A 16,711-nucleotide genomic window follows, 5' to 3' on the forward strand; every position below is an offset into this window, starting at 1 on the left:
TTTCTCCATTGGCTGGAGCGCTTGGCAAACCCCAGGGCCCTGTATGGCACCGCGTGCTGTTAGTTAGCCTCCTTGCTATTAGTCCTAGACGTGCCTAAATCGCCTCCCTGAGTGAGTCATTCACTTATTTCCGTCCCCGGTGCCCCACAAGCCGCTGGCAGCTTGGAGGGGCATCAGGAAAGGGCTCCGGCGCGAGAAACAGGTCCGAGGCTCCCATCAGGCGCGGCCCCTTGCCCTCTCCAGGCCTCTTCGGGCCCAGGGGGCCCTCTCAGCTCTCCGGCCCAGCTGGCCCCGCGGCCCCCGGCCGTCCCGCCGCAGCCCACCAGCCCCCGGCCCCGGCCCCAGCCCCAGCCCGCTCCAGGACCTCGCCCCTCCTCCGCCCTCCCCCAGTCTCTACCTTCCCGGGAGCGGGGTGCGGCCCCGGGTGGGCGCCCACCGGGCCGGGGCGCAGGGGCGGCTTCAGGAGCCCCGCCGGACACTCGCCCGGCCCAGTATGGGCCTCCCCGCGGCCGCCAGCGATATAAATAGAAAAGGGGGTGGGGAGGGTGGGGGAGCTGGCTGCTGAAGAAGGGGGGAGGGGGAGGCCGCTGCGGCCCCCCGGGGCTGTGCCCAGAGGAAGGGGGGCTGCTGAAAGGCAGAGCGCAGAGAGGCGGCTGGAGGGCTCTCAGTGCCAAGCCCCGGGTTCAAATCCCCCCTCTGCCTGATCCTGGCCTTGTGGCAAGGATATTTCCATGTCTCCCTCGATAATATTTTTGTTCAGCTCCTACTAGGGCTGGGACGCAGTTCTTATGCACCCATTTGTTAAAGCTCTCTTTGCTCACCCATTTACTAAACATTTGGTAGGACTCACCGGCGTCCCTGCAGCTGTTAAGCATCCAGTTGGCCTAAGGATGGTTTCTTCTTCTTCGCCCATTTATTAAGCCCTCAATAGAATTGGAGATACATTCTTTCTCTTCATTCGTGCAATGATTAAGCAACCCGTTGGGTTAGGGATACAGTTTCTTCTTATCTGTCCATTTATTAAGCACCCAGGAGGAGCAGAGATACAGTCTGCTAACAGTCATGCAATTATTAAGCACCTAGTAAGGTTAGAGATTCTTCTCATTCATTTATTAAGCACCCAGTAGGATCAGAGAAACAGTCTCCCTCATGCATTTATTTAATCACCTAGTTGGGCTAGGGATACAGTTTTTTCTTATTCATTCATTTGTTAAGCACCCAAGGAAGACTGGAGAGAGTCTCCCTTCATTTATGCAATTAGAGATTCTTCTCATTCCTTTATTAAGCACTCAGCAGGACTGGAGATAACAGTTTCCCCTTTTTCATGTATTTAATCAGCTATATGGGCTGGGGATACCATTTCTTCTTATTTGCCCCTTTATTAAGCACCCAGTAGGACTGGAGATACATTCTCCCCTCTTTCATGCAATTATTACATGCTTGGTAGGGCTAGAGATTTCTTCTCATTCTCCCATTTATTAAGCACCCAGTAGAACTGGAGACCCTACTCATTCACACTATTTACTATTAAGCACCTATTAGGGCTAGAGAGATACAATTTCTCCTTATTTGCCCACTTATTTAGCACCCAGTAGGACTGAAAATACAGTCTCCCCTCCTTGCATTTAATGTGACAGGGGACACAGACCCTTCTCTAAATATTGGGGAGAGGAATCCAGAGGGGAAACAATAGGTGCAAACACATGCAGCCTATTTATTAAATTCATGAAACAGTCTTTACCCTCAAAAACTCCAAGTCCTATCCAGAGGGAAGCAACATATGTCATATGTTGTAATATTGTTCATCGAGAACAACATGCAATAATGCAAATATCTAGATGAATCCTATCTTCGTGAAACAAGCCTTGCCCTGAAAGAGTTAGAGGAGGGTAGGTCCAACATACACTAAGGCACAGTTTCTATAGAAAGCATTTTCTTCATTTTACAGACATAGGAAAAAAGCAAGTTGTTTTTACTAGTGGGATTACCTTTATCTGATCAATTTTATCTTTCCCTGTAATGGTTGACCATAACCCTCTACCTAACACTAGATTGTTTTTATCTCCAACCATATTACAACTGAAACGGATTCCCTCATGAGTCTTCTCTCTAAGGGGTTTAAGTTATAAGAGAGCTGCCAATGTGCATGCGTGGAGGGAATTTCCCTAGGGGAACTTATATACACATATGAAATTATAAGTCTTAGCCAAAAGAAAGGAAAAAAGAAACCAAAAAATGGGAGAGGGAAAATCAAGTTATTATGTCCTTATTTAATCTCTTTAGAAGAAGCTGTCAATATTGAAAGGCTTCTCACATTTTAATTAAATTGCTATGCAAAAATTCAAACACAGAGACATAGACCTTTTTTGTCTTCAAATTCCAAGACAAATATTTCCCTTCCTTGTTCAGGGACTGGTTCAAAGAGTCAGATCTCCTTGCTCTTCAAAGATGACTCTTACGAGTTTTGCCTTTGGTGTTCTGGTATTTGGTTCCCTCCATTAGCCATCAAAGTAGAGAGAGAGGCCTGGTTGTGGACAGCCTCAGTAGGGAATCTCCAAGCTTCTTTCCCTGTGTGTCTGTGTGTCTGTATCTGAGTCTGACTCTGTCTCTCTCTGTCTCTCTCTCTGTCTCTCTCTCTCTCTCTCTCTCTCTCTCTCTGTCTGTGTGTCTGTCTGTCTCTCTCTGACTGCCTTTGTCTCTCTCTCTCTCACCTACCCCCATGCTTCTCTTCAAAGTGTAAAAAATTGTTTCTGACTGTCAGATTAGATTGGTATCCATTAAAATGACTGAACCTTGTATCTTGCATTTGAGAAAACAGAAAGGGCAGTTTACAATGACTGCAAATTTTGGAATGGCTCCAGAATGTGAAAGAGAAGGAACTTTCTTCCACCTGGAGACCTTCCTTTACTGAGATAAAATGACTCCTTGTTGAATCATATTAAATGCTACCTATATGCACAGCACTCTCCTATGTGTTATCAAAAATAGAACATAAAACCTCTGCAAAATCTTACATTGGTAAAGTGTTTTTTAACTTTTAAAATGAGCTTCTATTTATTCATTTTTAAACTTTTTTTACAATGAAATATCTTATATTTTTATTTTATATTTTTACATTTTATATTTTTTGCAACTCTTCTTAAACTCTAACAATTTTTCCCATTTCCTACATATTTAGATATACAACCAGTCCTCATATACACAGAATATCCATGCTGGAGTAGATCCCAGAGACCATTTAGCTTAACCCCCTTATTTTACAGAATAGGAAATTGAGTAAGCTAAAGTTTTTTCCCAAGGTTGCATAGTTAATAAATAGTCAAAGTAAGGGTTGGAGTCAGGCCCAGGTCTTCTGATTTTGAATCTAGCATAGAGATCTTTACTCCATTGTTTTCTCTCCCCTTCTTTTTCATTATTTCCTTTTCCTCTGAATCCAATAAACTATGAACCTGGTGCTATTATTCTTATGGTGTTCCTGCAGTGTTAGTTCATCACTACCTTGGACAGACACTGTAGACAATGAGTTGGGATCCGAGTACGTCATTATTAGTGCTTTGTTGTTGTCTTTTTATGCTCATCATTCAGTTCTCCATTTCCTACTCTGTTCCAGCCAGGACTGTTTGGGAAATTGCTCAGCAGTTTCAACTACTCCTAAAACAAAAAATAACCTTTTTTAATTAAAAAAAATTATACTCTTTGTGGGAGATGCAAATGACAATGGCAATATATATGGTTGGCATAAGGAAGTTACAATTTACTGCTAACAATGATATATACAAGAAGTAGAAAAAAGATATCTAGGAAATATTCTTGAATTTTATTGATGTGTTTTATTTTTTTACATTTTTACATTACAAACATTACAAAGAATACACCTTCTTATAGCAAAGCAAAACAATTCAATAAAAACTAACAATATTGTGAATTTATCTGAAAGCATATGCAATGCTCCTCAACTATAGCACCTCTTTATTTTTTAAATTGTTTTCTTAATTGAGAATTCTGTTTTCTCTCCCACCGCCCATCCCACTGAAAAAAAAAGTAAAAAGAGAGATCAAATTCCTTGTTACAAATATTCATAGTCAAACAAAATAAATCCTTTCTTTGGCTATATAAAAACATATGTGTGTATGTATATATGGTACAGAATGAGATTATATGTGAGAGATATATATAGATTATATGAGAACTAGATAGATATAAAATTATATATTATATAGAGATATAATGATAGATTTAGGGTCCAGAATGAAGTATATACATACATACATATATATGTGTATATATGTATGTTTGTACCTCATTCATATCAGGAAGTGGTTAGTATATTTTATCACTGATCATCTGAAATCATGGAGAGTCATTGTATTAATCATAATTCTCAAATTTCAAAGTTATTTATCTTTTGTGTGTTGTTATCAAAATTGTTCTCTTGGTTCTGCTCATTTCATTCTTCATCAGTTTTATAAAAGGTTCCAAAATTGTTTATTTTTATAATATTAATGTTATAGTGAAAATTGTTCTGCCAATTCTGCTCTACTCTGCACCAGTTCACATGTTTTTCTTTGAATAATTCATTGCCTCATTTTTTTCTTTTGTTTGCAAGGTGATGGGGTTAAGTGACTTGTCCAAGGTCACACAGCTAATTAAATATCAAGTGTCTAAAGTTGGATTTGAACTCAGGAGTACTGAGCCACCTAACTGCCCCCATTACTTCATTTCTTACTGCATAATAATATTCCATTGCATTCCCATACCACAACTTATTTCAGGATGTAGGATTTTAAAATGTCTGTCACATAGAGTGAAGGATAATAGATGAAAAGTCTGTATTCTTCATAGGTAACTCATGTAATTTTTTAATAGATGGGCAAGTCTGGTTGACTGAGAGAATAGTGACACCCTCAATAGCTGGATTTTGTTGCAAGATTATAGTCCTCATAATGGAGGACTAGATGGGTTTCCCTTTGGTTGATTTCCCATTAGCCTGTCTCCCATTGCACTCTGCAAGAACTGTGGAATGAAAAAAAAGTCCTGGAATGAGAAATGGAGATATAGATGCTAATCATACTCTTCCTTTCTGTCAAAACTTGGACTAGTCAACCTCTTCTGACCTCTATATTTATCTATAAAATAAATGGTGGACCAAGATGATCTTTGAGATCCTTTCTACATGTGACTCTGATTCTGCTTTCTGTTTTCTTGTTGTTCCTATTGATATTTTCTAGCTAATATTCTCTTTTCCTTTGCTATTTTACCAATCTGAAATAGATGTGTGATCTCATTGCTTTTGCAGCTTCTTCCAGTAATGCAAATCCCAACTCTTCCTCTGATTGTACATCCTGCACAAGTCATCTGTCCACTCCCCAAAGTTTTCCACAAGAGATGGGGGTCCACCCAACATTCTTGCCTTCTCCTAACCTGTGAGAGTGGAGCCCTGGGGCTGTTCACTTGTCATTCCTTACTCATGCCACATGACCAGTCCAGATTTTCTTCCTATCATCACATTCTTTGATGACATTCTATTCTCTTGTTTTTCAGAGTTTCTTACTGGCTGTATAGTGGAGCCTGTTCACATCCATCATTTGCTTCTCCACTGTCTTCTCCATACACATCTGAATTTTCTTAGGCAGTGGTATTTCATATCTCACTGTCAAACATTGAAAAGGTAAGCCCTTATTTTTATGAGAAATGAGTACAATAAAAGAACTTTGAGATACCTGAAAGCAATCCAGTCTTCAATGTTCAGCTCTGGGGTCAATTCAAGGTTCATTTGGACTGTTTCAGATCGACCTACTAGATTAACTGACATCTCTTGAAATCTATCTTTTTTTAGTTTCTTTCTTCAAATCATCCCCTTTACTTCCATCCCCATCTGTTCCCACCCATAATAAATTTCCTATATTATTTTGGGTAAAGGTCATCAGCTCAATTGTTTAAATTTCCTTTTCATTCCCTCAAATCTGGTTCATCTGTACCCAATTCCCCTGTGTGGCAACAATTTTTACTAGTTGCCATAAATGAGTACTTCCTTGCCAATAAGCTCATAAAGAGCTTCCCAACCTTCTTTTACCCAAAACTCTGGAGGTTTGCAACAATGTTCTCAGTCTAAAACCATGTTCCTGATTTCACATTTACATTCAGTTGCATTTTTGAACCATATGGTTTAAATTCTGACCCCTGTGCTGCTGAAAATCTTTCACTGTCTTTAGATAAAAAGCACCTGCAGGTGGGCAAGTCTCTTTTTGCTACAATTCTCTTTTATACTTTCATTCCCCTCCCAAAAAACCCAAACTGATTTACATAGTATATAAATTTGGCATGGTGATAGTTCTTCCCTCCTTTCCATTCTCCATCCCTCCCTCCCTTCCTTCCTTTCCTCCTTACCTTCCTTCTCTTCTTCCTTCCCTTCCTTCCTTCCTTCCTTCCTTCCTTCCTTCCTTCCTTCCTTCCTTCCTTCCTTCCTTCCTTCCTTCCTTCCCCTCCTCCCTTCCTTTTGCTGTACTCTCTTCTGTCTTATTTCTATCACTCCTCTCCTATAAAACTCCCATTTTCAGCTGACAGCTGAAATCATCCCTCCCCCTGGTTAAAGTTGGGTTGGGAGGTGGGGAGAGTTCTGAGCTCTGCTTAGCCAAGTAATCCTCTCTCACTGCTGTTGACATTAAAGCTTTTCTTTTAGAGAAGACAATGTAAAGTGAATTTAGAGAATGGTAAGAAGGATGCTGAGGGGTCAGAAGCTGATATTGTTAAGAGTGTCAACTGAAGGAGCTAGATAACATGGAGGATGGTGAAGACCTAGGGGAGCACAATAACTGTCTCCAAGGATAGGAAGGACCTTAGTGTTTAGGAGGGATTAGAATTGCTTTGCCTGGCCCCTGAACACCGAATTAGGAAAAAACTGCAGAGGCAACTTTCAACTCAGTAATACCATCAGGAATAACGTTCTAATAATTAGAGTTATTCCAAAGAGGAATGAGCTACCCGTCTTAGGAGGCAGAGGGTTTCCCATCATTGATGAACAACAAGAGGCTATCCTTGAATGTTCTTGAAGTGACAGTGTAGTTTGAACTCTCTGATCTCTTCTTTCTTCTCATTCTGCTTCCTAGGATACATCACTCATTAGCACAGGTAAACCTGTGCTAGTCTCAAAACTACTTAGTATGGTGGATAAGACATTTGCTAGATGAGGAAATTGAGGCAAATAGATAATAAATAATTTTCCTCTTTACTCATAGCTTACATACTTTAAGGTTTATATAACATTTTATACACATTATTTTATTTGGTCCTCACAATAACTCTATGCAACATGTTGTAAAGGTAATATTTACCCCTCTTTTACAGATGAAAAACTGAGACTCAGGGAGGTTAAATAAATCACGATTACTTTGGAAATTAGCTGAGCTGGGATCAGAAGCCAGATTTCCTGATTCTCATCTCAACTATTCTTTCAATTAGGTATGGAAGCATATGCATTTTAGTTCTTCTAGAAGTATTAAGAAATCATATTTCTCCAGTCTAAACTCCTTTCCAGACTTTTCCTTTTAGGAAAGATTTCTGGGAAATGGTGAAAGGGTGATAACTAAGCTTAATTCTTGTCTCAATAAAATTATTGCCTCTACTCTCTGAAGTAAGGGGTGCCAAGAACCCCATAAGGACCTTTTCTTTTGTATTTAAAGTTAAGATTTTGATTACAGGAACTCCTTAAGGGAAACAGTCCAGAAATAAACAGAGTAGTGACTATTTAGGAATGTAACTATATTTTAATATTTTGTGATCTTTTTTTTGTTCAAAATTCCCAAATGTTACCTTAAATTGTTTTGGGGCAAGGGAACCATGTTGAAGGGCACTTGGAGACTATGCTATTTTGAATATCTTTCTCTCCAACTTAGAAATTGCTTGACTCTAAATAAATGGTAAATTAATAAAATTGTTTCTGGTAGACTAGAGCCTAAATGGCAAAGTATAGTATTAGTATTCATTTTTTTTTCTTTGACATAGGTCATAAAGCCCTTTACCCCAGAGTCTAAAACTGTTGGAGTTATACCAGAAGTATGAAAAACATTTATCATGTTTCATCATGTGCAAAGTGCTTTGTTTTGCACATATAAAGAAAACCCAAACACCTCATTTCTTATACCAATGGAATTTCTTGTTGAAAATAACACAAAAAGAAAATAAAGCATTTTAAACTATTCTCTACTTTTCTCCTCTTTGTTCTTCATTTGATTTCTATTACTTCCCTCTACAAAAAGATGGAGAAAAAGTTTCAAAAGTTCATTTATCTAGAAATGTTAAAAATATAGCCTACATCCTGAACTAAAGGTCTGAGCTGACCATGTATTGGGTGTGGTTTTGAAAACTTCCCTCTTTGGCTCATGACCTACTTAGTGCTTTCTCCAGAGTTTATCAGAATTTTGTTTCTTGTCTAAAATTCCACAAGAGAAAAAGGACCTTCAGCTCCCAGATAAACACAAAGGCTAACAAATCATCAAATATAGGACAGACTTTATCGAACTTAATCAAAAACCTTAAAGGAATTGCACCCAAGCTTCCTATTCTCTTTCTCTAGTTGTCTTTCTAGTAATCGCCTTCTCCCCCTAGGAGTATTTTACCATGGATTGTATCTCCCACAAGAGGAAAGAACTTAGGGGTCACTAGAGAACCACTCACTGTTCTTGGACCTTCACAGTCCTTGTAACACAGCAGCAACATTTTGGATCTATTCCTTGCTGTTCTTTGCCTCTAATTCCTATACGGTATGAACATTTTTCACCTGATCCAGAAAGTGGGTAGAGTCAGACTGCTCCTCTTGTTCTAATTCCTCTTCTGAACCTAAGGGATTTGGTCTAGCACTTTACTCGGTGTTCTGACATTGCCTCCATCTATTGAAATTCCTCCTGGTTCCTTGGAGATATCCTACCAATGTACAGGACTCCTTCCAGGGAACAGAGTCTGTACTTTGTACATGTTGCTCATCAATATGTGCGTAATGCTCTTCATCTTCTTTTCTTTTTCTGTCTTATTCAATTATCATATTATTATTGTTGTTATTCTTGTTTAATTTTTTAAAAATTTAGGTTTTTTATTTTTATAAGAATAATTTCTGGATATACCCTTTCCTTCCTTCCTTCCTTTCTTCCCACCCTTACCCCTGTGAAACTTCTCTGGTGACAAAGAAACCAACACATTGGTGTAGGCAATATTTGACACTTATAGTCCCTTACCTCTCCAAAGATAACCCCTTTTAACTTTTCTGTGACTAAGATTAGTCATTTTAATTACATTACTATTCAGATTTTTTTTGCTTTTGTAATAAATATTTTCATTTTGTTTATTTCACTCTGCATTTGACCATATATGTTTCCCCATATTTTTCTGAATTCCTGAAAGTTATTACTTTCTATAACACAATAACATTCCATTATACTGATGTACCATTTGTTTAGCCATTATCCAATCTTTAGATAACCACTTTTGTTTCTACTTTTTTACTATCACAAAAGTATGATTTGGGATATTTTGATATAAAGATGACAATTTCTTTCTATTTTTGACCTCATTGGAGCTATACCTAGAAATTCTTTATCCCCTTTAAAACTCAAGGCCATAATTCAAAAATTTAAACTGACTGAGAATCATCCACCAGTCATCATTATTAATTGTACTGTCAATGGGGCAACTAGTTCTCTGGACAAGAAAAGAATTTAAGGACTCAGCATTGTCCTTGTTCAGGGAATATCATTAATGCCAGAACAGAGAGAAGTGACAGAGGGACAAGGAGGACTCAGGATAATGCTTAGGTAAACCCACTCTATACATCTTTCTAATGTACTTGCCATACTCTGAATTTTATGAAGGTACTTTGGAAAGCACCTTCTCCAACCTTTAGATCAGGATTTCTTCAGGTCAGGATCATTGTAGGTCAGTACCAAATAGGTACTATTGTTATGCAACTCCTTTTAATCTCATGGTGTTCTTAAAGGTGTTCCATAACATGCATTAGGGAAAGAATCGCAGCCACTAAATATAACTTTTCTTACCTAACATTTAAAGACTTGACTGTCATTATTTCATCTTTCTTCCAACTCTAATCTCTTTTCCTATGATCTCAAAACTTCAGAGAAATGTCAAGTTTGTTCTTTGAAAAAGGTTAAGCATTCCTGACTTAAATTATTTTAAATTATGAGGTCCTTTGGGGTTTAAAGGTCTGGCTAATTCTGTTCATATAAAATGTAGTAGAGTTATATGTGACTGAATATTTAATCAATGGTTTTTGATGGTACCTCCCTGCCTATCCTTCATTGCCTTCAGCCTGCCTCAAACAGCAGGAAGAAATTTTAAGTATTCCTCTCATCAGTCCTCATTCTTGCTAGCCTTTCCTTTCAACTGAAGTCACTTCACTTTCTACCTCCATTTCAATTTTCTCATCTTCAGTAAAATAATGTGCTTAAGACCCACCTCAAAAGTAATCTTGCCCCATTTTACTACTTCAAAGCCTCCTCTGTCTATCCTCATGACTGATCTGACAACATTTCTAAATTCCATTTCATCCCCGAAAAAGCTAATTATTCCCAGGAGAATTTTGTTTTCAGTCCAACTCTGGCCTTCAAGGTTACCTTCCACTCCCATAGTGGTCTTGCTAAACCAAATTGAGAAAGGAAAGGTATAGGGACCATTATGGGAGACAAGGAGTTAGGAAAGTTGAGAACTAGCAGACTCTTAATTGCATCTTAGTGAAAACACTGGTTTTGGAGTCATAAAACAGAGGCTTCCTTAAATCCTAGTTCTGCTATCTACTATGTAGCCCTAGGTAAATCATTTCATCTCACCAGGACTTAGTTTCTCCATTCATGAAAAAGAAAGTGGACTAGAAGAACTCTAATATTCCTTCCATCTCTAATTCTTATGACCCTGAGCAGATGTGTTATTTCTTCTACTTACATGATATCATACTTTTTAATGGATTGATGATATCATACATGGAGGTGCTCCTTCCATTGCAGATGAAAATCTATCTACATCTTCTCTTTGCATGAGTCATGACCGTCATTTCTCTACTCGATATATTAAAGGCACTGCTCTGAATCTTTTACATAATGGAACACCAACAAATCACTCTAACTGTCCATCTGTTTTTCTTTGCTTTTACTCCATGACCAGTCTGCTTGTTTTTCTAGTTCTATTTCTCTTTGGTGATATTGGTTATTTCATTTCTTGTATGCAAATTATCTTTGGAAATATGCTGCAATCTAATTTGCCCAACAGAAGTCTCTCCATTGCCCTTTGGTTCGTCTGTAGTTTTGATCCTTCAGAAAGTAGGTGGTAGTGGATGGAGTGCTACACTTAACAACATGAAGACCTGGATTCAAATCCTGCCTCAGCTGCTTCCTAGTTGTGTAACCCCAGACAAGTCACTTAGCTTCTGTGAGACTCAAATTCCTCATCAGTAGACTGGGGGCAATAATAGTGTTGGTTTCATCTAATTATTGTGAGGATCAAATGATATTATCTATGTAAAATTGTCTGTAAACTTTTAAGACTAAGTGCTAGTTATCATTAGTACCATTCACATGTAGAAGAATATTGGTATTGAAGAGATGAATCCATGTTACAGAGAGCAGTTTGAGATTGTTGAAAGTACTGTGCATGTCTCCAGATGCAGTCCATCTCCTGTCTTCCCTCTGTATAATTCTAGGTCTGGTTCATAATCTACCTGCAGTGTCTATCCATGACTGTGCATTGATGGACCAATCCATGGTCCATACACTGCATTGCATAATATGGATGAAAGGCATTCTTCATCCATTTGATGATATATTCTGCTTTGTAATTGTAGTTCTTTCTTTACATGTCTTATCTCCCTAACTGCACTGTAAATTCTTTGGGAGCAGAAGCCATGTTCCTTCTTTATACCCCCTTTCTCCATAGTAAAGTGGGCAATGGGCACCTAATGCGTATTTGTTGCTTTAGTTTTGATTTGCTATAGTTGAAAGGTAGTATAAAAAAACAGACTACCAAACTAGGAGACAGGATGCAACACAGATTTTTATTATTTTTAATTACTAATATTTATGTATCACTTTTAGTTTTATAAAACACAAATTCTGATCCTTACAATCCTGGGTTGTAGGTGTGATTTTTTTTTAACATGAAGAAATTGAGACAGAGTATAAGTGACTTGCTCAGAATCACACAACTAGTAAGTGTCTGAGATTGGAATTGAACTCAGATCTTTCTGACTCCAGAATTCTGTATACTATGGTGCCATTTAATTGCTTATTAATTTCCTCTTATGTGAAATGTTCTAAATTGGTGCTGGAGGTACATCAAGATCTGTGATTTCATCAATGAAAGAATGCCTTTCACCCATAAAGATCACCTCCTATCTATAACTTAGCAGATAGATCAAGGTTCAGAGAAGTTAAGAAATTTGCCCATGGTCATAGTAAACTTTATGAAGAAGATTTAATTCTAGGTCTTCCTGGCAAGTCCAGTGTTCTATCTACCATGCCATACTGCCTGTTGGGAACCAGAGATATGAAATATATGTATATATATATATATATATATATATATATATATATATATATATGTGTGTGTGTGTGTGTGTGTGTGTGTGTGTGTGCATATGTATGTAGTTTAATTATAACTTCTAAACACTCCTATAAAGTAACTGCATTAAAAACTTCCTTTTAATATTTCATCATGGTGAACTGTCCCATGGTCCTGAAGACTGTACCAGTGGGATACAAGCTCTGACATGTTCTATGAAGCTGGAAAGATTTTGAGCTCACAAATGGAGATAGAACCCTAGATAGGTGCTGAAAGACCTATCCCCTCAGCTAGTTGCAGAATTTCTTAATCATGGCAACTTTGGTGTAGATAAGAAAATGATTGGATTTAGAATCTAAGGACATAGGTTCTAGTTCTTTTAATAACTGTGTGACCTTAGGTAATGCACATTATTTCCCTGGGCCTCAGTTTCCCCATCTACAAAATGTGGAGGTTAAACCTCTAAGTTTTTTTATAGTTCCAAATCTTTTATTCTATGAAATAAATCTTGACCTTTCTTATTGTGTTCTGGTTTTGCCACTTACTAGTTTGAACTGAGGTATTATAAACTGTCTGAATTTCCTTATTTGTGAATTGGACATAATGATATTTGACTTCACTAAGTTATTGTCAAAAATCAAATGAACTTAACCCCATTTGCCTTGTAAAAACCTAAAAAAGAAAAAAAAAAAGAATACTTGGGGCAGCTAGGTGGTGCAGTGGGTAAAGCACTGGCCCTGGAGTCAGGAGTACCTGGGTTCAAATCCATTCTCAGACACTTAATAATTACCTAGCTGTGTGGCCTTGGGCAAGCCAGTTAACCCCATTTGCCTTGCAAAAAAAAAAACCCTAAAAAAATATCAAATGAGATAGTGGGTATGTGAGCATTTGGTAAAGTATAAAATGCAACAAAAGGCAGAGCCAGAAATAGCATGGGGTGACTGGACTTTGGCCCAGGTGACAATCCCAGAGGGTGAAGCATGCTTCCTTTTCCTGGTAAAGCTTTGTTTGCCTTACTGGAGTATATACTATATACTGAACACCTTTAGGATCTTTCAACTTTCCTTTTCCCAAGCCCAACTTTCACTAGGGGTTGATTGTCCTGAAAATCTATGTGGCTTGGGGACCCTTGTTCGGGGATAGTGTCAGACTAGTAGTGAAGATAGCATGGGTTGACCAGCTTCCCTTCTCACCCCACTCCATAATATTCTTGGCACTATCTCTCTCAAATTGAGAGGTATTTCAAACTCAACATGTCCAAAACAGAATGCATTATCTTTCCTCACCTCCCCCATTCCCAACTTTGTTCTTACTTACAAAGGTACCACCATCTTTCTAGTAACTCAGGGTTTGGCTTTGATTCTTCATTTGCACTCACCCCACCCACATATGTATTCTGTTTTCATCTTTTGTGCTTTCTACCCCCACAGCCTCTAGTACAATGACCCCTGGATATGTCTATTTTCTAATTAATCTCCCTACCTCAAATTTCTCTCCACTGCACTCCACCCATCCAGCAGTTGCCAAAGTGAAATTATTCCAAAACCTTGTACCGACCCCCCACACACACACACTCAATAAACTTCAGTGAATTTCTATTTAGCTCCAGGATCAAGTATAGAATTCTGTTTGTCATTTAAAGACCTTTACAACCTGACCCCTTCCTAAAGAGAGGGATAAAATCTGAGATTTCTTCAGTAGAATATTATAGATTAGAATTGTGTCTCTTCTGCCCCACTTCCCCTGACAAACAACTTTTGGGATATCAGTGAGTGTTATTAGACAGGAATGTAAAGAGCAACTGACTTTGGTTCCTTATCTACTGAGTCTTCAGGAAGGAGACACAAGTCTCTGATTGCATTATTTAAATTATCGTATGTGTTTAGATTATAAAGACCACATTCTTAACTAATGAGAATGGGTCAGTGGAGGGGATTGCATTAGGATAAAAATGATTCTTGGATCTTCTGCTTTGCCTCAGTCTCTCTCTAATTGACTGGGGTCCATTCCTTGAGAAATGAATAAAACTTTCTCTTCATACCTTGAGAAATCTCTGAAATTTATTTAAGTGACATTTGTCCCACACACTTTCTAGTCTTCTCCTTCATATACTCTACAATTCAGTTACACTGGTCTACACTGTTTCTCTATCTTCCTTTTTCATGTCTTTTTACTGGTTATTCTCCTTGAAATGCTCTTCTTCCTCAACTCCTGGCTTTCCTGTATTCTTTCAAGAGTTACCTTAAATTCAGTCTTTGCAGGAGATTTTTCTTAGTCTCCATCTCCCAGCTGCTGATGTCTTCCATCTGAGATTATCGACCATTTACTCTGTATTTGTCTTATATGCATGTATGGTGCAGATGACTTCTTTGCATAGTTGCTGAAATGCAGTTCTTAGAGAGACCCGAATCTTTGGAGTCTTGCCCACTCCTCTTGAAGGGAAACTGGTTTCCTGACTGAAGAGGAGCAGGGGAAGGGACCATGAGGCTGATCAATTTGTTCAGAGAGAAAGGGGTGCTAGTCTTAAACTATAACTGTCTCCCTCACTAATTATTACTCATTGAAGAAAATGATTTTTTTATATTCAAGTCACTTTTCTGGCTGTCCTCTAAAAGGGGAGGTGTACCCCAAGCTTATGTGCATAAGGCTGATATCTTCCACTAAAGATAAACTTTCCACACAAAAACCATTTAAAATCATGAGTAGTGGGGAAATACATTTATCCAAGTAGATAACAAATAAAAATCAGAGAAGTGATACAGATTAGAATGCATGTGGAAGTATAGAGAATGAATAATTTCTTTCCTTGGGAGTAAAATATTTTAGGTTAATCAGAAAAATAGGCTTTGATCTTATCCAAGGAGAAATCCCTTAGGCACTAGGGAAGCAAGCTAAAATTCTGGGACATACTGAGGCTTTCCCCTACACTTCTGCCTTCCAAAATCTGTTTTCTCTCCATGAATACCTTCCTGAAGAGAAGAGTTACTCTCCTCTCTCTCTCTGTCTCTGTCTCTCTCTCTCTCTGTCTCTCTCTCTCTCTCTCTCTCTCTCTCTCTCTCTCCTACACATGAATAATATTTCTTTTATTTTTTGCAAGGCAGTGGAGTTAAGTGACTTGCCCAAGACCACACAACTAGGTAATTATTAAATGTCTGAGGCCAAGTTTGAACTCAGGTCCTCCTGACTCCAGGGCTGGTGCTCTATTCACTATGTCACCTAGCTTCCCTGATCTGTTCAGTCATTTTTCATTCATGCCTGACTACATGACTGTTAAGGATTTTCTTAGGAAAGAAACATATGAGGAAACTGAGGCAAACAGGGTTATGTGACTTGCCCAGGAACACCCAGCCCAAGCATCTGAGTCTGGATTTGAACTCAGATCTTGCCGACTTTAGGCCAGATGCTCCATGTATGGCACCACCTTGTGGTCTACTACTTCTTACACAAGCATGTGTGTTGAGCCATCACTCTCCAGCAATATGGAAAATCTTAGTCAGATGCTACAAGTTTGAAACTTGAGTTGCATATACATAATTGTTCTTTGAGAGATGGACTATGTTTTTGCCTTTGTATTTTGTACAAGTAAATACAGTAAATTCTTCCCTCCCTTATCCAGTGGTGGCTTGCAAATAAATTAACAACTGGTTCTCTGCCCTAATGACTTTTAATTCTACAAAAAGTTATACCTAAAGGTAGTTTAATATTACATTCATTTAATACTTAAATAAGAACAGTAAAAGAGGTACACAAAACTAGATTATATTATTTACAATAAGCAAACATATCTTTATGTAGTGAAAGCAGCCACATGACCACAACAGCCAATGCAAGAACCAATAGAAATTCTCTTTTTTTCCTTCCACTTCCATGGCTTCCAAATTGGGCTATAAGATAACCTTAGAAATCTATATTTCTATTGATTCATTTGTCCTAGCTTCCCATTGGTTTCACCATTCAGGGAACACTAGCATACTCATAACACCTTAGGGGAATTTGGGGTGTAACACAGGGTGGAAACAAATGACAACTTGTCACCCCCTGGTTGTTGGCACTTTTTCTCTTTATGCTATATGTTTGTTTACAGAAGTAACAAAAATGAGGGAGTTAGACTGTAGTATTTCATTAAAGGTATAATGAGTTTTAAGAAATGAATAAA

The 16,711-nt window shown here is 38.3% G+C and overlaps 1 protein-coding gene across 1 annotated transcript in view; it reads right to left on the reverse strand.

Moving 5' to 3' along the window:
- KBTBD12 (kelch repeat and BTB domain containing 12) overlaps positions 1 to 445 on the reverse strand; it is an 81,264-nt gene extending 80,819 nt beyond the window's left edge. Inside the window, exon 1 of the mRNA XM_074198423.1 lies at positions 398 to 445. The gene's annotated coding sequence lies outside the window, so the exon portion shown is untranslated. The remainder of the gene's footprint in view (positions 1 to 397) is intronic.
- Between the last annotated feature and the right edge of the window lie 16,266 nt (positions 446 to 16,711).

This window comes from Macrotis lagotis, chromosome 8 (assembly GCF_037893015.1).
Source record: "Macrotis lagotis isolate mMagLag1 chromosome 8, bilby.v1.9.chrom.fasta, whole genome shotgun sequence".
Taxonomy (NCBI): Eukaryota; Metazoa; Chordata; class Mammalia; order Peramelemorphia; family Peramelidae; genus Macrotis; species Macrotis lagotis.